Source organism: Otolemur garnettii, unplaced genomic scaffold (genome assembly GCF_000181295.1).
Source record: "Otolemur garnettii isolate 467f Iridium unplaced genomic scaffold, OtoGar3 scaffold00005, whole genome shotgun sequence".
Classification (NCBI taxonomy): Eukaryota; Metazoa; Chordata; class Mammalia; order Primates; family Galagidae; genus Otolemur; species Otolemur garnettii.
Window position 1 is genome coordinate 36783379 of NW_003852400.1, and position 23725 is coordinate 36807103.

The 23725-nt window shown below is 35.9% G+C and overlaps 1 protein-coding gene, 1 non-coding gene and 1 pseudogene across 2 annotated transcripts in view; 1 reads left to right on the forward strand and 2 right to left on the reverse strand.

Annotated features, from left to right (window-relative positions):
• The window catches only part of NDUFAF2 (NADH:ubiquinone oxidoreductase complex assembly factor 2), a 187968-nt gene that overhangs the window by 142787 nt on the left and 21456 nt on the right, over positions 1-23725 (reverse strand). The gene's annotated exons all lie outside the window — the stretch shown is intronic.
• LOC111722057 lies at positions 1433-1539 on the reverse strand. The gene has a single exon (XR_002771004.1). It is a non-coding gene; the product is annotated as a U6 spliceosomal RNA (small nuclear RNA).
• LOC111721943 lies at positions 9222-9341 on the forward strand (annotated as a pseudogene).

Genomic DNA, 23725 nt, shown 5'->3' on the forward strand with positions numbered 1-23725 from the left:
CAACTCCTGGGCTTAGGCAATTCTCTTGCCTCAGCCTCCCAAGTAGCTGGGACTACAGGTGCCCACCATAACGCCCAGCTATTTTCTGTTGCAGTTTGGCTAGAACCAGGTTCAAACCCACCACCCTTGGTATATGGGGCTGGCACCCTACCCACTGAGCCACAGGTGCCACCTTCTACTACTTTGTTTTTTTATAATAAAAAGAGTGCTTTGTCAAATCCCAGAGGTGAATCATTTTACCACTATATCAGTGGTTCTCAACCTTCCTAATGCTGCAACCCTTTAATACAGTTTCTGTGGGTCACGACCCACAGGTTGAGAACCGCTGCACTATATGAATGTTTTCTAAAAAAAAATGTTAGCCATGCATTTTATTGTTAGAATATAATACATAATTACTGTTTATTTTAACCCTTTCCCTTTCGATTGTAAAATATCTTTTAAATAGGAGCTTGGAAATTCATAGCATTGATTGCTATTCTGACATGTAGAATTTTCTGTGCACTAGTATAGAAAGATTTCTGAGTACTGGAGAAGGCACAGAAATGTTTAAACAATCATGTTTCTGTGACAGTCCTCTCAACTGTCAACTTAAAAAAAATCTTAAGCCCCCCACCCCACTTGACTGAATGGACCCCATCTTGGCCAAGGGGACCTCAGAAGTGCCCTAAAGCTGAGTTGCTAATCAAGAGAAGGGAGGTCAGACATGCCTCCTCATGCCCCCTTCCCTTCTTAACTTGTTTGTTAACTCCTTTGTAACTTGTTAACAGACCTAAGGCAAAGCTTAAACCCTACTTGTAGGTCACCAATCTACTTAAAAGATCACCGAAGTCTGGGTACATGTCAGGTATATATCTGGTGGCATGTCTCTGATTTACAAACTTTCTTCCTTTCCAAAGGCTTTCTTCCAAGCCTTTACACAAAGCTTCTCTCTTTGACCAATTACAAATCAAAGAATCTGTAAACCTACCTATAACCTGTAATGCCCTGTCTTGAGATGTCCTGCCTTTGGGGCCAAACCAATGTACACCTTTCATGTACTGATTTATGACCTTACATGTAATCCTAGTCTCCTTGAAATGTATAAAACTAAACTGTAACCAAACCACAGTAAGAACACTTGTTCAAGGCTTCCCTGGGGTGGCTCTCCATAATTATTTTACTGAGTTTGGATTCTTTTCTGTTGACAGAAATATAGAAATACAAGAAATTGGGTGTTATATGAAACAACATTTTTAATTAAAAATAATGTGCCAGAAACACAAAAATAATGTGTTTCAATCACTGAAATATTTTTTAACTCTATTATTAGATATGACTTACTTTCAAAATTAATAGGAGTTCGTACCCAGGCATGTCTACTGCAAAACAAAGCCAATATCCCAAAAGTCAACCTTGTTTGTGATGGTTCTTTCTTTCTTTCTCTTTTTTTTAAAATATGGAACGCTTCACGAATTTGTGTGTTATCCTTGCACAGGGGCCATGCTAATCTTCTCTGTATCGTTTCAATTTTAGTATATGTGCTACTGAAGCAAGCACTTGTGATGGTTCAATTTGGTCTCAAGAGGTAATGAACAAGAAATTGGGGGAAAAATAAAGAATCCGCCTTTTTAATGTAATGCCTATATCATGAGGTGTTGAATAAGTGGCTCTATCACAGGCACAAAAAGCTAGAAAGGTCACTAGAAATCAAGAAGGGAGAGGGGAAAAGAGGAGAAGGGTAATATCAGGTACAATGAACACTATATTGGGGATGTTAAGCCCCAAGTTAAGCACTGTAGAAGGTATTCATGCAACAAGAACATTTGTACCCCTTTAATATTTTGAAATTAAAAAAGAAGCATAATCAATGTCATATTAATGACAATGAATGAAAACACTGGCTGTATTAAAAATCTTCATACATGAGGGGTAGGGGAATAGGGGAGCAGAGAGAGGAAAGGAGACAGGGAGTGGAGGGTCATCATGTGTGACACATCTCTTAGAGGCAGGACACAATTACAAGAGGGACTTTCCCCTACAAATGCAATCAGTATAACCTGGTCTGTACCCTCAATGAATCCCCAACAATAAAAAAATAATCTTCAAATATTTAGGCTGATGGCCAATAAGAAAAAACAACTAGTTAGAAATAATTGCATTAATTATAATATAATCCAGTATATAATATAGTATACAAGTATACAATGCACAGAGAATTTAGTCAATATATCAACAAAGGGAAAATATGAAAATACTTCCTTTTAAGAGAGTCGAAAGAAATTATTATGAAGGGAAAAATTTCTTTTATGTACATTTAAACAAAAGATATTAAACAAAATTAAAATCCAAAAGAAACTACTATTCTTCCATAAAAGAAAGTGTTTGAAAAAAATTTAATTAAGCTTAAAACTTTCAAATGAACAAAACTGCACTAATATATTTTTATACATTAGCTGTTCCCTAGGGGTGACTAAATAAAAAAAAAAGTACTGTGCAAATTTTAATAATTTTTCAACATTGCTGCTTGAATGTTTGCAACATTAACAACCATTTTAATTTATTTATGTGCCTTAATATTAATAGTTCCCCAATATGATGTGTCTTTTGAGACAGAGTTTCAAGTTGTTGCCTTGGTAGAGTGTTGTGGTATCACAGCTTACAACAACCTCAAATTCTTGGGCTTAAGCGATTCTCCTGCCTCAGCCTCCCAAGTAGCTGCTGGGAGTACAGGCACCCAACACAAAACCCAGGTATTTCTTTTGGGGTGGGGTTGGGGGGTTGGTGGGCCCGGGCTAGATTCGAACCCACCAGCTCTGGTGTATGTGGCTGGCATCCTAGCCACGTGAGCTACAGGCACTGAGCCCAATTTGATGTTTTTCTATTTTAAGGTAACCAAACTGAGAGGTTTCTAACTGAAATTGCCCTGTCGTGCTATTTACACATTGCTAGAGTCGAAACAAGATACAAATTTGAGTAAAGCAAATTATTTCTATAATTTGCAAAACATTTCATTGAAAAAGTCAAAGTGAAAAAGTGAGATATAGGTCAAATTACTATGTAAGAAGTATATATGAGTTAGTTTGACTATTTTTTTCAATTATTCTGCCCTATTTCCTTATAAAAATGTTTTCTATTATATTTTTCTGGAAGCTAAGAAGCTCTACTTTGAAAAGACTAAAAAGTCTATGAAATGAATATAGCAAATTAAAATTGTTTACAATGTAATTAAAAGGATTTCTCAAAGTAGAAAAACACGTATCTAAAAGTATTCTACAATTTAGGTCTATTCAACATGCAAAACTAATATACTGATATATTATTATTCATGTCTACATTCAATAGCAAAGTCTTGATATGATACTAAACAGAATTTTAGAATTTTAAATAGTCTTACTAGTACACCAATAAGAAATCATAAAGTACTAGACTAAAAACAGAAAAAAAATCTGAGAATGAATTTTAACTGGATTTACATGTGCATATTAACTTTATTTCAGCCAATCTGCTGAGAATTGGATTAAGCAAATGATTTAGATAATAGCCATATATACAATGTCTCTGTTGGGAAAGAACAACAAATTCATGTTAGTCATGTAGTACACATTTAGAGTTTGAGAGTTTTCCAGAGAGTATCTGGGTGAAACTATCAAGCAGTTGGATATACTTCTCTGAAGCTCAGGAGAGACATCTGAGTAGAAGGTAAGGTTTGGAAAACATCATGTATAGTGATAAAGGCAAAGGAGTGGGTAAGCTGAAGAAAGAATTCTGGGGCAACACAAAGAAATAAGAGCTAGCAGATAACAGGTGATAGTTTCAGAACCCTGAAAGATAATAGTGAAAATGGTAGATGGGAGCAAGGAAACAACAGTGTCATCAAAGTTCTAGATTAAAGTGAAAAGTATCCACCAAATTTGGCAAACAGGCTACCAACAGTAATCTTGCTAAGTGCGATCTGAGTAGATTAACGAAGCTAGAAGCAAAATTCCTAGGAGTAAATAAGAAACTTGAGATTGGAAAAATGGATGATTGGTTTATTAAAATATATATGTTTTATATATAAAATATAAACAAATATAAATATAAAAACTATATCAACACACACACACACACACACACACACACACACACAGAGCACATATTGACTGTGCCAGGCATTGCAGTAAGATACTTTGAGATGCGAGGCACTGTGAGGATATACTAATAAGTAAGACAGCCTGCACAGCATTTAGAATCTGCTAGGGAAGACCAATAGTAATTATATCAGTCATTTTAACTTCATGCAAGAAAAATCTTGCTTAGTTCAAACCAAAAAGAAAATGTTGGATAGCTCATGGAATTGTTGAGAGGCTGAAGAAACAGGCTCAGAAGCTATGAAATGAAGAAGGAAACCATCAAAAACTGATGACACAGAACTAGTACAGTGAAGACCCACCTCATGGTTGCCACCACCAAGTGTTAGATGGTACGGGTTGTACCACTAAACTCACTGGCACTAAATAATAGATGATGCCTCAAGCCTGAGTGCCCTGCTTCCCTCTCCCCTCTCCTCCCTAAGTCTTACCCAACTATAATTACACTGCCAAGAAGAATTCTCTGCTGTCTCCACGTACTGTTATCATTAACTCAAAATTTAAAAGTGGAGCAGATACTTCTCATTGGCTAGTTCCAGATCAGATGTCCACACCCTGACTAGAAGGGAAGCTGGGGGAGTGAGTCTATAGCTATCCTACTAGAAGAGAGAAGTTCTATCTCCTAATAAGACTTGTAAGGTACAGAATTATCCAAACATAGGAAAAGGCTCAGATGAAAAGCAGCTGTATCAGAAGGTAAAAATACATAATGAAGTAATATTAGCTTAAACAAGATAGATGTCTATTTTTGTCACATAAAGAGAATATGGAAGATATTAGTTCAGGGCTCATAATGGTAGCAGATCCAGTCTCATGACCTAGGATAGCACTTGGAAGGCCAGGCAGCACTTGCACAATTCAGCCAGCAGAAAGAGGAAGGGGCAAAGAAGAGAATCCTTTTCCCTTTACTGATACATTACATAAGTCTTACACAATTTACATTTCATTTCTCAAAATTTAATCATAAGGGAAAAGAGGGAGTGTAGTCATTCATAATGGTGGCAACATGCTCAGCTAAAAATCAGAGTACTTATTACAAAAAAAGAAGGGATGAACGGGTGGCAAACAGCATCAGCCATAGCAGGCCCACATGAAAAGCAACCACAAAAAGAAAATACGTGATTACATATTGGTTTCATAATAGTATTAAGTATACTGAATACTTTTTCCCCATTCTTGAGATACTTTGCTAAGAAGAATATGTTCCAACTCCATCCAGGCAAACATAAAAGATGTTAAGTCTCCATCTTTTTATGGCTGAATAGTATTCCATGGTATACATATACCACAATTTGTTAAACCATTCATGGGTTGTTGGGCATGTGGGCTGCTTCCGTAACTTGGTGATGATGAACTGGGCTGCAATGAACATTCTGGTGCAAATATCTTTGCTGCAAAATGATTTTTGTTCATCTGGGCAGATATCTAGTAATGGAATTGCAGGATCAAACAGTAGATCAACTTCTAATTCCTTCAGAATTTTCCATACTTCTTTCCAAAACGGCCATGTTAGTTTGCAATCCCATCAGCAGTGTAGAAGTGTTCCCTTTTCTGTACATCCACGCCAATATCTGCAGTTTGGGGATTTTGTGATATGGGTTAATTTTACTAGAGTTAGGTGGTATCTCAAAGTGGTTTTGATTTGCATTTCTCTGATGATTAAAGATGATGAGCATTTTTTCATGTGTTTGTTGGCCATTTGCCTGTCATCTTCAGAGCAGTTTCTGTTCAAATCTCTTGCCCACAAAGACATTCATATGAATGATAAAACACAAATATAGTCCAGAAAGGAGGAAAGTAGAGAGAGAGAAAAGGGGTGAGGGGCGGGTGATATTTGGCAGGATCTCACATAATGTGAACAATGCAAGGGTACATTTCAAAACAAAATGTCTTACCACAAAAAATAAGTGAGATGATGGTTATGTTAATAAGTTTGATTTAAGCCTTCCATGTTGTATCAAACATCACATTATATATATACATATACATTATACATATACATTTGTGTATCAAATCATCACATTATACACCATAAATACATACATTTCTGATTTAATAAGTTTAAGAAAAAGAAGAAAAGACAACTACAGGCCAATATCACTGATGAATAGAATGAAAGGGAAGGTTTTCATTAAATGAATAAAAACCTTTCCTTGCCTTTAGAGGAAGCCAGAATCAACAAATCAAATAGACTGCCAAACCATTAAAAAAAAAAAAAGAAAAAAATATGTAATAACAACAAAGAGTGCTGAGGCAAGTACAAAAAAGAACTATGAGAACATATAGCTGAGGATACTAATATGGTCTAGAAAGTAAGGAAGGCCTCCCTGGGGAAGATGTACTTAGGAAGGTAAAGGATGAGTAGTTAGTTAGATGGGTTGAAGGAAAGGAAAGAGAACAGGAAGGCAGTTAGTTACAGTCAAAGGAAAAGAAATTTCAAGAATTTCTAGTGAGATGAAGGCTAGAGAGAAGAGGAAGAATGGGATGAGACAATACTTTTCAGGTAGGCAGGGCGCTTATCTCCTGTGTAATGCCTCTTAAACTCAGTAGTCTGGACTTAATATCAAGGACGGTATGAAGTCATTGAATTAAAGAAATGTGGTGATATAATAAGATTTGAAATTTAGAAATCTCACTAAGACCAGAATGTGGATTCTGAATTAGAGGAGAGCAAAGTTAAAATAGAAAATCAAGTAAGAGGCAGTTGTACATAGTTCAGGAGAAAGTGAAGAGGCCTAGTCTAGGGTAGGAGTATTAAAGATAGAGAGAAATACAAGAATTCAAGAGCCAGTTAGAAAGTGTAATTGATAGCCCTGGTGACTGAAGGAACATTGGAAGTCAGTCAGAAGAGTCGAGCCCGAATCTCAGGTTTCTGACTTGGATTTCCAGTTGGGGCTGGGCATCACTGAAGACAGAGAATATTAGAGGCAATGCAGAGGTTTTTGTTTTGTCTTGGTTGTTGGAGGAAAGAGATAGTTTGGAAGAAGGGAATGCTGAGGTCAGATGAGTCTGAGGATCCATGAAGTATCTGACTGTAAGCTATTGTCTTTTAAGCATCTGGAATCAGAAAATGGGGGAATAGATCTAATGCACAATGAACACTAAAGCCGTGAGAGTGAATTCCACGGCCTGAAAATGTACCATAGGACTAATACACAACTGACAATAAACTTCCAATCAGCTCAGTTACCGAAGAGATAGGAAAAGAAAAAGTAGAAGACATTTATCTCACTTCCCTGAGATTTTGTTTTAGTAAGTCCTAGGAATGTTGAAACTTAGATCACCTTTTAACTTAATTAATTCAATTTAATGCTGATGTAAAGGGTCCACAGTTTTCTCACTATCATTACTATAAATCTGTGGGTAGAGGGTAGAGGTGGAAAATTCCTTAATTAGTTAAATTAGTTTAGAAGATGTTATATACTATATCCTATCTATTATATCCTCATTTTCTCTCTTGGAGATTCCCAGTGCCTAACAACAAATTAAAAGCTCTAGAAGTTCTACATTTTGCAAGATAACATTTTTGTTAGATAAAATGATTAACTCTGTTGAGCAAATTATTCCTCAAACTTGTTTAGCTTCAGAATACTTTTATTTTTTAACACCTAAAGGTACTCTATAATCTGAAAACTTCACAAGAGACTTAACAAAATGTAGGACATCACTGTCAACCATGACAATGATACTAGACACTGATTAATATTACAGTGTAGACCACAGTAAATGATGTATATGCCCCTAGAAATGATAATGTACAAAGACATAAATAGCAGGAATGAAAAAAATGAAATAAAAGACACACAGTGAAAATAAATAATAAATAAGGAAAAGCTGATGAGAGAGACAATAAAGGTAGTTCACAAAAAGCTTTGGATGTAAATATAAACCCCATTCTTCATGGCCATATTCAATACTATTTTCTCTACAGAGGTTATTGAATGCTATTTCTGTTGCCTCTATGGAAGAGATAACAGTTTAAAGAAAGAAACATGAGCTTTATAATAAGAAGGATCTATGTATACATCCTGATTCTGTCACCTACTAACTAAAGAAATCAGCCAGTATGTGCCTTCTATGTTTGCCAAAAATGATGATGAAAATGGTGATAACAATACTGACTGCCATTTATTGATCATTTACTACACATCACGGCTATTACGTACCAATTTACTATTTACAAATGAGGTGGAATCACCCTCATTTTATAGGCAATGAAGTTGAAACTCAGTAAATTTAAGCAACTTTTCTCAGATATTCAGAGGTTTTTTTTTTTGAGACAGAGTCTCACTATGTCACCCCCAGTATAGTACCATGGTGTCACAGCTCACAGCAACCTCAAACTCTTGGGCTCAAGTGATTCTCTTGCCTCAGCCTCCCTAGTAGCTGGGACTGCAGGTGCCCCCCACAATGCTCAGGTATTTTTTTGTTTTTGTTTAGCAGGCCCAAGCCGGGTTCATACCCACCGGCCCTGGAGCATGAGGCTGGCGCCCTAACCCCTCAGCTATGGGCACTCAACCTCAGAGGTTGTTTGGAACATTAAGAGGAGCAAGGTATAAATGAACTATTCTGAAGGCTGTGACTATCCATACAAATTTTAGCTGTTATTAAATAAGAATGTGTGTACATACCTTTGCTATCTGTATATACCTGCGTGTAAATAAAGTATCAGTTTTAATTAAATACTATCTAATTAGAAAGCAATACTCTGGTACATTCTCTAGGCACATCCCAAAGAATGATAAATTATGTGCTAAATACAGTTTTCAAGTAAATATTATTTCAAATAAAAGAATAAACATGCAAGTCCTGTTGAAGTAAAGCCGTATCGGAGTTAACATTCCAGTGCCCAGAGGGTGCTAGGGGTTGACTGGACTATTTTGGGTCAGAGCTATGGGTAACCCACTTTACTTCAGAAAAGCCTTAACTTCTTACATGTCTTTGATCTGAAACAACTCCTTCCATGTTTCTCTCTGTGGCTACTGATGCTTGATCATATGGACCTCATGTGCTCTTCCTCAGGCACAATGTTATTTGCCTACAGAAGTGCTAGTTACCATGACAGGTGCCAAGGACACAAAAATGAAAAAGATATAAAATCTGTCTTCAGTCTATGGCCATACCAACCTGTACACGCCCAATCTCATCTGATCTCAGAAGCAAAACAGGCTTGGGGCCTAGTTAGTACTTGGATAGGAGACCACCTGGGAATACTGGGTGCCGTAGGCTTTTTAAAAAAAATATATAAATTTTAAAAAAAATCTATCTTCAAGGAACACTCAGTCTAGTGGGGAAGATACTAACAATATTAAGATTATTAGCATGCACCAATTTTATTTTTGTATTCTTTGTTTCCCAGATTAAACAAACAAACAAACAAAAACAAAAAACCAAATGGTTTGACTCATTCTCCACTCCCATTGTGGACACTAAATTTTACAAAATAAACAAGATAAAAGGCTGTTTTTAAAAAAAATCTAAAAGGCTAAAAGGGTAACCAGATTATATTAATCCCCCTGACTTGAAATCTGTCAAAAGTTTCCAAATACATTTAAAATAAAAAACAAAACCATTATCAGAATTAATGAGCTCCATTTAATCTGGCCTTAGATAACCTCTGATCTCATTTCATATTACTCTCCTCTTCATTCACTGAAGTCCAGCATTCAGAGCCTTTTCTGATCATTCTATTAAAAGCAAAATTCACCTGTCCCTCTCCCCATCTAGTTTCTCGCACATCCCAGTTTGTCTCTTCTCAGTATTTGTCACTACCTGATATATATTATTTACAAATTTGTCTCCATATTCTAACATGAGCATGTTGTAAGAGAACATGTACATTTTACATGTGGTGCACCAAAGTATCCCAGCACTTAGAATACCTGGCACAAAGCAGTCAATAACACTCGTGAATGAATCACAGAATCAATGACTAGCTGTCAATTCTACAGTCTGTTGACTATGGCAAACCACTCATGAGGACAGTGGTCAATATCTGACTTATTTTTGTATTCTCATGTCCTAGCATATTGCTTTGTGCAAGATATCATATAAATACTTACTGAACTTCGTAAATTCTCAGGTACTAGAATGACAAATAAAAATACTATGCGAGCACCTATAAGTACAAAACCAATTTACACTGCCCTGTCTTTCTAGAGTATGTCCTCAATTCCTTTTCCATCCTTTTCCATTTAAAAAATTCCTACTTTCTGGGATGTCAAAACGGGTGGATTGCCTGAGTTCAGGAGTTTGAGACCAGCCTGAGCAAGAGCGAGACCCTGTCTTTAAAAATGGCTGGCCTTATCGTGGACACCTGTACCTATTTGAGAGGCTGAGGTAAGAAGACCACTTGAGCCCAAGAGTTTGACATTGCTGTGAGCTATGACACCACAGCATTCTACCCAGGGTATCAAAGGGAGATTTTGTATTCAAAAAAAAAAAATTCCTACTTTGCTTTCTAGAACCACAGCTTGTTTTGTTTTTCATTTTTACTGCACTAGAAGAAACAGATATACTTCTGAACTCTGATAGCAATATTTTCCTATCCTTACTATATGACTCATTTTTTCCATTACTCTTCCTCTCCTTCTCTTCCTTCTTCCCTCCATCCTCTCTTTTATTAGGTGATTGAAAAGAGAAGCTTAAATTTTAAAACATAAGCATTATTCCTAGAATTGCAATAAATAATTACTTTTCTTTACACAACATATGTCTTAAGTGCTACATTTCTCCAAGAAAATTGTCCGTAAGGGAAGACTATGACAAATCAAAGCATCCCCAATGAAGATGAGATATCAATAGCAGTTTAAATGAAGAATTTCTCAGACCATGAGATCACCAAGCCCTGAAACATTTAAATTTACTTAGACTACCATAAAATATATGAATACGTATATTTTCATGTTGTTATAGCTAAAAAACGTCTAAGATCTAGAATCCTTCAGTTGTAATGTTGGACACTCTTAAGGGTGCTATTTCACTCTTTCATATGATATTCTAAAGGATTTCATAATCACATCTTTTGAAATACATCATATATTGAGTTGTCTACAATTGATGAACCAAAAGAAAATATCAATTTCAGTTTTTAAAGTATTATGTTTTACAGTGGGTTACATAATATATAACTGGAATATAGTACCTGAACTCATGGATTCGATCCACAGGAAACTACATTTGCTATAGAAAGGTATACGAGCATATAAACATAAAAGGGATATCTATAAGTCAATAGCATTGGAAAGAGGAAAAAAATAAAAACAATTAAGGACACAAAACTTCGTGAGCACAACCAAATACAATAAACAACAGATGGAAAAAGCCCAATATACTACAAAGGGTCATGAAGGCTCAAATATTTGACAGGCTAAAAATTAAATGATGGTCACTACTGTAGAGTGTAGATTATCATCACATAATCTCTTCAAGAAGGTAAGAAAGGATGCAGGTATCAGAGATGGTTATTAAAAGTACAGATTTTTCATATTAAACCTTTCAAAAAGGGAAGTGAGATGAAGATAGTGTGATAGGCAGAATTCAAGATGCCCCAAGATTCTTGCCTCCCTGGTGGATAAACCCTCTATTATCCCCTACCCCAGAGTGGAAGAGCTGTGAATACGATGGGATAACCACTCTTTTGATTGGGTTCATTATACAAAACTGTTTTAGCAGACTGGAGAGATTCTCTGGCTGGCTATTATAAAGAAGTAAACTGCTATGTTATGAGGGTGTTTATGAGAAGGCCACCCAACAAAGAATTGCATGGCTGAGAGCAGACAGCTGACAGCCTAGAAGCAAGCTGGGACCTCAGTCCCACAAATTCAAGGAGCTGAATTTTGCCAACAGTGAGCTTGGAAAAGGACACCACGCCACAAATGAGATCAAATTCCAGGACTCCACCTTGATTGTAGCCTGAGACTCAAGTAGAGGATTCAGTTAAACTCTGCAGGTACTCCTAGTTCATGGAAACTGAGATAATTAAGGTGTGTTGTTTTGAGCCACTTAAAAAAAAAGTGTAGGTTTTTCAAAAACCCCAGCTATTCATACAACACAAAACTCACAACAATTTTTTCCTGGGGTTCAACCTAACTGAACTTTTATTATATTGCCACTTATGTTTTACAGAAGAGACTGCCACAAAAATTAGTTATATTATATTGTTTTAGTCACTGTACCTAAACATTTTTCCTAGCTCATAAATAAAAAGGGCTCTTCTTATTAATTTAAATGGAATATTAACAGTAATAAAGATATATTTTTGCCATTTGAGTAACAAAACTTATTTGACATAATATTCATAGGTTTCTAAGTAAAGAGTTAAAAACTTTGGAGGCAGTATATTCCAGAGGCCTCCTTAGCCAGTTTTCTAAAGTACAGAATGATCAATAAAATCAGGCTATAATTATATCTTCCAAACGTCAAGTGCAGGGAATCTGTGCATTCAATGGAATGCCAAATAGTACTGGCAGACATTTACTCTTATAGAAAGAGAATGCTATGTTTGCATTGTTCTGTTAATAGCATGCTAAGAAGTATGTTTCCTGTAGAGTCCCTAATGGACAGAAAAATATAGTAAAGCAGTGAACAGTGGATAACCATTCATGCTCTATTGGTCTATAGTTACTAGAGAGAAGAAAGAGTAAGTCCTATCATCTTAAGCAGCTATAAAAAAGAATCCTCTCTTGTTAAAGCTCAAGAGAATCTGAAGAGGGAATAAAAGAGAAAAAAGTCAGACAGATTATGCTGTCAATTTTAGTTGTCATAATGTGCTTCAGAGATAAAACATTCCTCTGAATGGCAATTGAACAGATGGAAATTTTCATTTTTGGTTAACTGGATAGAAGAATTGGACCAGTACCTAAAATGACATTGAAATGAAGCTCAAACCCCCTCCCATAAGAAGGAAACAGATGCATCACTCCAGATACAAAATAAATTATTGAACAGTGCATATATTATATTGGCATCATTGTATCCAACTGTACATCTGCACAATGTTTTAGTCTCCTGGTGAGAGAACAGACATTTCTGAAAGGGAAAATAGGCAACTATTGAAGTGAATCAGATAAGTACACCATTTGGGTAAGAAAAGCCAAAGCAACACTTCACTGAATTTGAAGTTATTCATGCTGAGAGGAAAAAAGAACCATAAATTATACTGATTCCAATGCCCTTGAACTTATACATCAATTCAAATGTCATAGATTTTGAAATATAAAATCACATTTTCAGAATTTTCATAATCTTAAATCAGAATAAGAAAAAATGACTTCATAAGACCCTAAAGAAGTTAAGGCTGAACACCTCCTTGCTTGATCTGACAGAGAACTGAGTGACATATTAAACTAAAAATACATTCCTGATCTTAATCTAGGATTGGGAGGGGCTCACAAACAGATAAGTTAAAGGAGACCTATTTGGGGATTTAAAGTTAATAAGCCATCCTTGAGTTATAAACTAAGGAAATGGTATTGAGTTGAACTCCTTTTGACTCTTTCAACACTGTCCTGGTTGATCCTTTCCCACTGCTTTCCTAGGCAGCTTTTGCACCTAGCTGGAGTTGATCATGCAACTTGCACCATCCAACACTTCCACTCAGTCTTCCTATCAATCCTTTCCACTCACTCCCAAATCATTAATCCTTAGTCCAGCTGCAAAGGAAACAGACAAAACTGCTATCCTCATATTTACCTAGTTTTAGGTAAAACAAGCAGGGCTTGCCATTTTGTTTCATTTTCAACTGGCATTGGGCCAACAACATTCCTGTATTAAATAAGGTGACCGTTTAAGGTCTGATTAGTGGATATAGATGATGCCTGAGATGCCAGCATCAGGTTCTTGAGGTTAGTACCTAAAAGAGAAAGGACCAAATGGAAAAATGTCTCCAATATAAAAAGATTTTATAGTTAAGTAACATAAATTGTGACTTCCTTTTATTTTTAAGTCATTCATCATGATGTAGTAAGATTTTATTAAATATCTAAAGTGACAATATTTTCTCAGGTATGACTTCCAGTCAAACTGTATTTAATAAAGATACATTGTTTTGTGGACCAACAGAATTATGTGACACAAGAGCAGCAAAACAGTACAGGTGAGGAAAACATGTTCAGTACCCTACAAAATATTAATGGAGAGCATACAGCACACAGGCACAATGAATCATGCGTCTGTACATATTGGTGCACCGCATTCACGATGGTTTTCCCGTTAGAAATAAAAGTTGTACAGGGAAGTCATTCTTTGCATTCTCCCAATCATTTTTAAACACAGGCAAAAGTGAAATAGGAAAGAGCTCATTAAAGATATAGAAAGGCAAATATAACCTAAAAGTAAAAGTAGAAGGAGGTTGGGCCCATCTGGACTTATTAGACAGAGAAAGCCTTGAGGGGAACAGCTGCTGATGTGGGATAGGAAAAATAGTTAGAAGGTAATTGGGAAAGGGGAACTCAAGTTGGCTCCCTCCCTGGGGTATTTCTGCCAAGGAAGAATAAGAATAGAACTTTCAAGAATAGTATCATATAGTGGCTGTATGCCCAAAGAAAGTCTGGTGCTAGAAAAGGCCACAGTATAATATGGTAATAATGCACAAAAGAATATGAAACAGAAGTAAACCAGGAATCATATTTGTCCCTCTGACTCATTCCAAAACTCTCTCCCTTATTTAAACGTAAGCTGCTCTACGGTTACCAGTTACTCTATCACTGAGTCCCTATCAGCAGCATCTCTCAGTCTTTCTGTCATCAGTCTTAAAAATTCTTATTTTGATCTTTGTTTGTTTTCTTATCAAACGTAATACCAACATGCCATTTATTGATATTAAACATGAAACAAGCTAATTTATGAATAAAGCATTTCTTAACATGGATAATATAGTTCAGAAGGTATTGAAATTTTAAAGTGAGTAATTAATGATAGGTACAGTAATTTTAAAGTGAGAATTAATGATAGCTTTACTCCTCAAGGGGGCATATGCATTTTAAAAGAATATCTTATCATCCTAAGTTAATATCTAGTGGGAAAACTATGAACAAAAAAATTATATACACACACACACACATATATTTGAGACCCTCTGCACTCCTTACCCATGTAAGGTAACACGCCTTTGTTTCCACTCGACATAATTGGTCCACTAGGGTTTGATACATATATAATATACTACATTAGAAACATGTGGCTTCGGCTCGGCGCCTGTGGCTCAAGTGGCTAAGGCGCCAGCCACATACACCTAAGGTGGCGGGTTCAAATCCCCAGCCCAGGCCCGCCAAACAACAATGATGGCTGCAACCAAAAAATGGCCAGGTGTTGTGGTGGGCGCCTGTAGTCCCAGCTACTTGGAAGACTGAGGCAGGAGACTCGCTTGAGCCCAGGAGTTGGAGGTTGCTGTGAGCTGTAATGCCAGAGCACTCTACCCGGGGGGAGAGCTTGGGGGTTTTTTTCAAAAAAAAAAAAAAAAAAAAAAAAGAAACATGTGGCTTCAAAGCTACTTCTTCTATCATGGTAAGTGGCTTTGTATTCATAACACAATAAAAACATGAGTTGGTTCAGTGTCCTCAAATACTCAAAATTTTAAATAATAAATCTTTAAACAATGGTCTTCCTATATAGAACAATCTTATCTTAACAATAAAGTATCCCTCCCCTCCAAATGAAAGGATTTTTGAAATTTTCAATAGTTAGGTCTTGCTATGGCAAGGAAGCCAGAAAAAAGTCACCTACTTTATGGAATACTACTAAAAGGGGAGGAAAAATGGAATTTTTGCAGAGAAAAAGGATAATCACAGAGATCAGGGTTGAGTCACAATTACCTTTCACTTCGGAGAAAGCACATGACTCAAATCTCTATAACATTTTTATAGTTTACTCATTAATAGTCAAAGCCTTTGTTAAGTAAGCCTCTGATTCCAGCATTCATGCCTATTAATAGGTTTTCAGCATGTTGAGAACAAATAAAACTTTATAAGCCTATTCCACATATTTACTTAAAAAAAGGACCATTGTTAAAGGTCATCAAGATAACTACAGTTCCAAAATAGCAATAATTTCTTATTGCTGAAATGATTTATTTACAGTTTTCATATACAAGACAATGTTAAATGTAACCAATTACAATTATCCTTACTAAAATTAATGGCTAGATTTTTTTGCTTTATTTATTCAGTCATTTACATTCACAAGTTACCCAAAATATTCCTGAATATGTTAGCTTTTAGATAATTTAAGTAAACAGTAGCTACAAATTTATGTTGCTGAATCCAAACTTTTCCCATACTCATTTTGAAACTCCTAGAATTTAAAAAGTTGATTATTTTCTATGCCCCCCAAACAGAAAGACATAGGTTGGTACCACTTGTTGGCTGGGGGGCACATTAAGCACTTTGCTGCCAATAATTTACTAAGCAACTAGGTAGATAGCCCCTACCTCCACCCCACCAAAACTGAAAACTTTAGAAGGATAAGCCTTTCTCCAAAATGCTAACATCTCATTTAGAGGCAGCTATTTTACATATTTAAACATTTTTCTTCTTTCATTAATCATATAAGTAAAGATTATAAGAAGGACAGAATCCAAGCACAATATAGGCAAGAATGGAAAAGAAGATCCTCCAAAGATTTTATTTGTTAATGGGTATAAAATGGTAGTCATTAAAGAAATCAAAAAAGGAAAAATACAATTTTGTTATACATCATTGTGCTTCTTTTAGTTTCTTTTTTTGTCAGGGTAAAAAGAGATATTTTATTTAATAAGAATAAAAAGAAGGAGCTGGAGGTTGCTGTGAGCTGTGATGCATGCCACAGCACTCTGTCCAGGGCAATGGCTTGAGGCTCTGTCTCGGGGGGAATAAAAAAACAATAGGCTGCAACACCTGTGGCTCAGTGAGTAGGGTGCCAGCCCCACATACCCAGGGTGGCAGGTTGGAACCTAGCCCTGGCCAGCCTGCAACAACAACAAAAATACCCGGGTGTTGTGGCGGGTGCCTATCGTCCCAGCTACTCAGGAAGCTGAGGTCAGAGAATCGCCTAAGCCCAAGAGCTGGAGGTTGCTGTGAGCTATGACACTACAGCACTCTACTGAGGGCAACAAAGTGAGACTCTGTCTCTAAAAAAAAAAAAAAAAAGAAAGAGAAAGTTTAGAGCACTTCCAAAAAGTTAGAAGTGGATCCGTCTCGTGAAGGAAAAAAGGTGAGAGAGACAATTCTTTTAGCTTCTAATTAAAATCTATTATCATATAAAATGTTATCAAGATTTGCCTTCCAGTTTATAAATCAAAGATACAAACAGAACTCAATTAAGTTTTTTAAGTTCCAGCGTTAACAGACTCAACATTAACAGACTCTTCGACCTTATTTAAATCAAACAAACCACTATGTGGGTGACAAAATTCTGACACTGGCTTTAACACACTCTCCTTTCTTTTAACTTAACTGCTTTTACAGTATTTCTAAGGTCTCAGTTATTTTCCTTATTTGGACATCATCTAATGAAAACACCTTAGCCACATTGTACATGGTTTTAGGAATACTGTACAACTGGGTCAGGCAGACTTTTCTATGAGGTACAAAAGAAACTGAGTGGAAACTGCCATCACCTTATTTTTGTTTTGATAAACATGTGCCCCAGTTATAACACAGGGCTACTGATGTTGATTGTGTCAATGTTTCATTACAAATCCTGCTGTTTTCATAGTTTTCTAAACTAGCTATAAGTATAAAGCTTGATTTGATTCTGATAAATAGATTATTTTCAAAAGAAAAACAGATGAAAAATTTCAAATATATTATGGCAAACTCAAGCATATGTAAAAAGCAATAAGACACAAAAGAAAATATCAATGGTACAAAACAAATGTCAACTGGTATGGTTTGTGTTGCACACCAATAAAAAGCATCATACTACAAAATTATCTTGAATGTCATTTTTGTTAAATATACAGGGAAGAAAATACAGCCTGAGTTTTTAGAAGCTTTGGGCTAGTCATAATGCCTCCAGACCTGGGTTGCTGCATGTATAAATGAATAAAAGTACCCATTCAAAAGGCCCTGAATTGACAATCCATACCTGGGAGGAAATAATCGTGTCTGAAAGTTACAGACACAAACATACACAGAGATACACAGGATTTTTTTTTAATCTTTCTTCTTTAAATTTGTTATATGGTTTCAAAAATAGTAAAATCATAGTAAAAACATACTAAAGTTAGAAATACTCTTTTCTCTTTTTCTTTTTTGAGACAAAGTCTCACTCAGTTGCCCTGGAGTTGAGTGTGGTGGCATCACAGCTCACAGCAACCTCAAACTCTTGGGCTCTTACCTCGGCTTCCTGAGTAGCTGGGACTACAGGCACCCACTATAACACCTGTCTATTTCTAGAGATGGGGTCTCCTGCTTGCTTAGCCTGGTCTCAAACCCCTAAGCTCAAGGCAATCCACCCATCTCGGCCTCCCAAAGTGCTAGAAAAAATACTCTTTAATATAAATTATGCTAGATTTTTTAAAACTTATGTTCTATGGAAAACTATAAATACCAAGTCAATGCTGTCATATGGAAAACTTAAAGATTATGCCAGGTGTGGTGGCATGTATCTATAGTCCCAGGTATGAAGACGAGTGAGACAGGAGGACTGCTTGACCCCAGGAGTTCAAGACCAGCTTGGGCAACATAGGAAGACATTATCTCAAAACAAACAAATTTAAAATGTACATAAAATTTAAGTATCGCATATCTACACTTAACACTGTCTTGATGGCTCACAATTTTGCTTTTGAACCTTAATGACATTATATACCAATTTCCAATGTTTGAGGAAAAGTTTTTAATTTTTAAAATGCCTGTATTTTGATTATGTAGTTATATTTATTTTATGATTTTGCTCATTAATTAAAATACTTAGTATTTCATTACAAACTAGATCTTAGTACTTAAAGGAAAATAACTTCAGAAAATGGAAATTGTAAGCAATAAAAAGTCTATTAATTAAAGCACACACATAAACTTATATAAATACTTGGCACACAGGAAGATGATAAATAACTATTTAGTGAAGAAATAAATGAAAGTGGCAAAAGCTGGTCCTTGTTTGATGGACTGCCCATTTCTCCTCCCACTAGAGCATATGCCTGCCTAGATACCACATAGCCACAGAACATTATCTGATTCCTTAAGAAAAAAAGGCATTGCTTGGAACAGTCACTAACTGTATGTTCATTTCAAATGAGAGAAATGAAGGGCTCAGAAATAACATCTCTAAAAGAAAAAGAAAATCAAACTTTAGAAAAGTGGTTCTCAACCTTCCTAATGCCGCGGGCCTTTAATATAGTTCCTGTGGGTCGAGACCCACAGGTTAAGAACTGCTGCTTTAGAGGTAAAATGAAAAGGAAATCTTTTAGGCTTAAAGTAAAACTATCTCAAGGGCTTTTATATCCTCAAAGGGACTTTCCTCTTTTTCCTTCTGCTGCATAAGAGAGAAGGTAGCAGAAGTACTGCAAGAAAGGAAACGAGATAAGGTAAGACAAGTCTAACCTGTGTGGTCCACGTTCTTCAATTTAACAAACACTAAACATCAACTATATGTTATTCACCATCATAAGTGCTGAGGACAGAAAGAGTATGATTAGTGAACTTTAGCTTAACAGAGTCTGAAAAACTGAAAGAAATGAAGACTCTGAAGCCACACGTTAAATACCAGAAAATCTCAGACTTTAAGAGAAGCTTAAAAATGCACATGTGTTCTAATCAAAGTCTACTATTTGCTATTAGAATTAAAGTAAATATTAGAAACTGTATTAAAACAGGAACTTTCTATTTAATAATTTTGTAAAAAATTAATATTTCATAACATCTTCTTTAAAAAGTTCTTTAATAGTTGTTTATGAACTGTTAGCATATTTAGTTAGAAGCAGACCTCTTTAAGGAATAATACAAGGAAATCCAATACATAAAATTCGATCAAACCTTATGAGTACTTTTTTTTGAGACAGAGTCTCACTATGTCACCCTCAGTAGAGTGCCACGGCATCACAGCTCACAGCAACCTCCAACTCTTGGGCTTAAGCGATTCTCTTATCTCCCAAGTAGCTGGGATTACAGGGGCCCACCACAACACTCGGCTATTTTTTTGTTGCAGTTGTCATTGTTGTTTAGCTGGCCCAGGGTTTGAACCCACCAGCCTCAGTGCATGTGGCTGGTACCATAACCACTGTGCTACAGTTGCCAAGCCAAAGCTTATTAGTACTTTTAAAACAAGTGGCAGCCAGAGACCAATCTGGTTGGTCATCTTCAGTCTGCTGATATACCAAACTCACAACTAACTTAAAAGTACTGCAACATTAGTTATAATTTTTTTTCTTTTTCTTTTTTGTTGAGACAGAGTCCCACCCTCTGCCCCTGAGCAAAGTGCAATGGTGTCATACTCACTGCAACCTCAGATTCGGGCTGTGGGCATCCTGCTGCCTCAGCCTCTGGAAGCCGCTGAGATTATAGAAGCTTGCTGCGGGGCCCAGCTGGGTTTTTCCATTTTTTTAGGAGTTGGGGTTTCACTCTCAGTACAAACTGCTCTTGTTAATATCATCAATGACCTCCATGTGGCTAAACCCAGTTCTCAATTCTAAGTATTCCTCTTACTTGAACTACTAGCAGCACTTTACAAAGTTATCCCTCCCTTCTCCTTAAAAACGATTACTTGGTTTACAGAACACTGACTTTCCTAGTTTTCCTTTTAACTCATGGGTCACTCTCTCCTGCTGCTCTCTCCTCATATCCCTAACCATTTAATGTTTAAGCACTCAGTGTTCAGTGCTTAGTCGTCTTCTCCTTATACTGATTCTAGGTGGTATCATCTAGTCCCATGGTTTTAAATAGCATCTAACTGTCAAACTCACAAATTTATACCAAATTAAACTTCACTCTTACATTCCAGGTTTATTTATCTAACTGCCTTAGGAATATTCCTGTTTGGATCTACTAGAAATCTCAAACACAACACAACACTGAAAATCTTATCATACCCCTCCAATCATGCCCCACTTCAAGCCTTAACCATTTTAGCTGATACAATTCTATTCTTGCAATTGCTTAGGTAAAAATCTTTAGAATTATCCTTAAATCCTCTCTTTCACTCACCTCCAACTTTAAGAACAGCAAGCCAAAGTAAGGATGGCCACATAAAGTTGAATTTCCCAACATAACATCCTCCAAAAAGTAAACTATACAAACATATACAAAAACAAGAACAATACAAAACTATATAAAACTTAGGTCCTCAGCATATCTGGACAACAAACTTCAAATTATCTGCAAATAGAAAAATAAACACAAATCCCAGTAAGCTATCTTTCTGGTTCCTGCCACAATCCTTCATGAAAACAATGACATTATAAGAAAAAGTGAAAACCTCCGAGAAAAGAGAAAAGGTACGCTAGCAGCAGGACTAAGGTTGATCTAAAATTACCGCTGGAAAGAAAAAGTCCACTCTTTGTGTAAAAAGTATTGAAAAGGAATCTTGGCAAAGAAGGCACTGAAAAATGGATGTAATTTAAGATGGTGCAGACTTAATATCACTCTGGAAAAACAAATGAAAAAAAGAAGAAAAAAACATTCTTTGGATGTGAAAGGAAAAGGAACTAAGGGGAAGAAAATAAAAGGAAGTTGTACAAGAAAAGAGAGAGCCAGAAAATAATACAAAATGCAACCCCACTATCCATCACATAAAAAAAGCTATTTTAAGAAACCCTGCTATGGCTCCGCACCTGTAGCTCAGCGGCTAGGGTGCCAGCCACGTACACTGGAGCTGGTGGGTTCGAACCCAGCCCAGGCCTGCCAAACAACAATGACAACTACAACCAAAAAATAGCGAGGCTATATGGTGGGCACCTATAGTCTCAGGTGCTTGGGAGGCTGAGGCAAGAGAATCGCTTAAGCCCAAGAGTTAGAGGTTGTTGTGAGCTGTGATGCCCTAGCACTCTACAAAGGGAAACACAGTGAGATTCTGTCTCAAAAAAAAGAAAAAAAGAAAGAAAGAAACCCTGCTATGCTGACAGAAAGTGCACACTCAAACCATAATATGTATAAACACCTAAAATCCAAATAATAGGTAGGTGAAAGCACATTATACATAGGTGAAAAGCTGCTCTAACAACAGCCAAAAACATAAGAAAATAAGAAAGACTATCTTACCTGAGGAACTCTTTCCCAAAGGAGACATGAAGCAGAAGAAAACTATAATACAATACTCCAGACAGAATTAAATATTCTCAAACAAACATTCTGGAATATGAAAATCCACCTTGAAACTCAGGAATGAAAAGGAAGTACAAGCAAAATTATGTCGCAAATAAAAAATAAATTATAAGGTACCCAAGATAGAATAGATGCAAAAGAAAACGTAGTAAGAGGCATTGAAGAAAGGGTCATAAAGAAATAGAAAATAAAGAAGAAACAACATATGTATGTAGAAAGAAAAACACAACAATGGTATATTTAGAAGTACGATCCAAGAAAACTTTCTGGAAATAAAAGAAGATGCTAATCTACATTTAAAAAGCATTTACCATATTCCTGAGACATGTTACTTAGAATGATCAACTCTAAAATATATCCTGTTAGAACTATCAAGACTTCAAGATAAAAGATTTGGGGTGCTACTCAGGAGGCTGAGGTGGAAGGATGGCTTGAGCCCAAGAATTCAAGGTTCATGACACCGAGCTATGCTTACACCACTTAATTCCTGCCTGGGTGCCTCCCTAAAAACAAAAAAAAAACTTAAGAAAAAAAAAACTACAAAGCAAAGATGTTATAATCAACCATCAAATTCAAGGCTTTAGACATGCATGAAATCAGGGAATTTGACACTTTGGAGCCCCTCTTGGGGAGTCTGCCAGAAAATGTGTTTTGTCCAACCAGTTTACTGGGGAAATGTTAGCAAAAAGACTAATAAGTAAGGATTTAATATTCTTAATTAAAGATTTAGTTCTACAACAAAGATGAAGAGCAAAAACCTAGTCATATGTCACGTGTTATATATTATATACTTTGGAAAATAGTAAAAAATGTGACTACATATGAGAAGAAGTGAAAAGGATAGAGGAAGTGGGAATAAACTCATTGCTTATTGCAACAGTAATAGGGAAAATTTAAAGGATACCATTAGAAACTACCAAGTGAGATAGTAAAAGAATAAATAAGAAACCAGTAAATAAAGATATTAAAAAAAATACAAATACAAAGCTGAAAGTAATATAAAAGCTTAATTAATTTCTAATTAAGAAGGTGAGCAACACAGACCAATAAGGATTAGAATTTGAAAGGTGATTCAAAGGATGATATAATATTAATAATAATTAATAAAAATTCTTAGGGAATTTGATGACAACTTCTTCTACTTTTGCAAAAGATGCACATTTTTGTTAATCCTACTGAAAGAGAGAAAAGTGAAACGAACAATGTCATTTTGATGATTATTTTGCCAGAAAACCTAGTGTAAAAAAAGGTCAGTACTTGTTTATCACAAAAAAAAAAATCCAAGATAACTGTGAGGTGACTGATATATTAATTAGCTTGACTGTAATAATCACTTGACAAAATATATATATATACACAGACATACATACACAC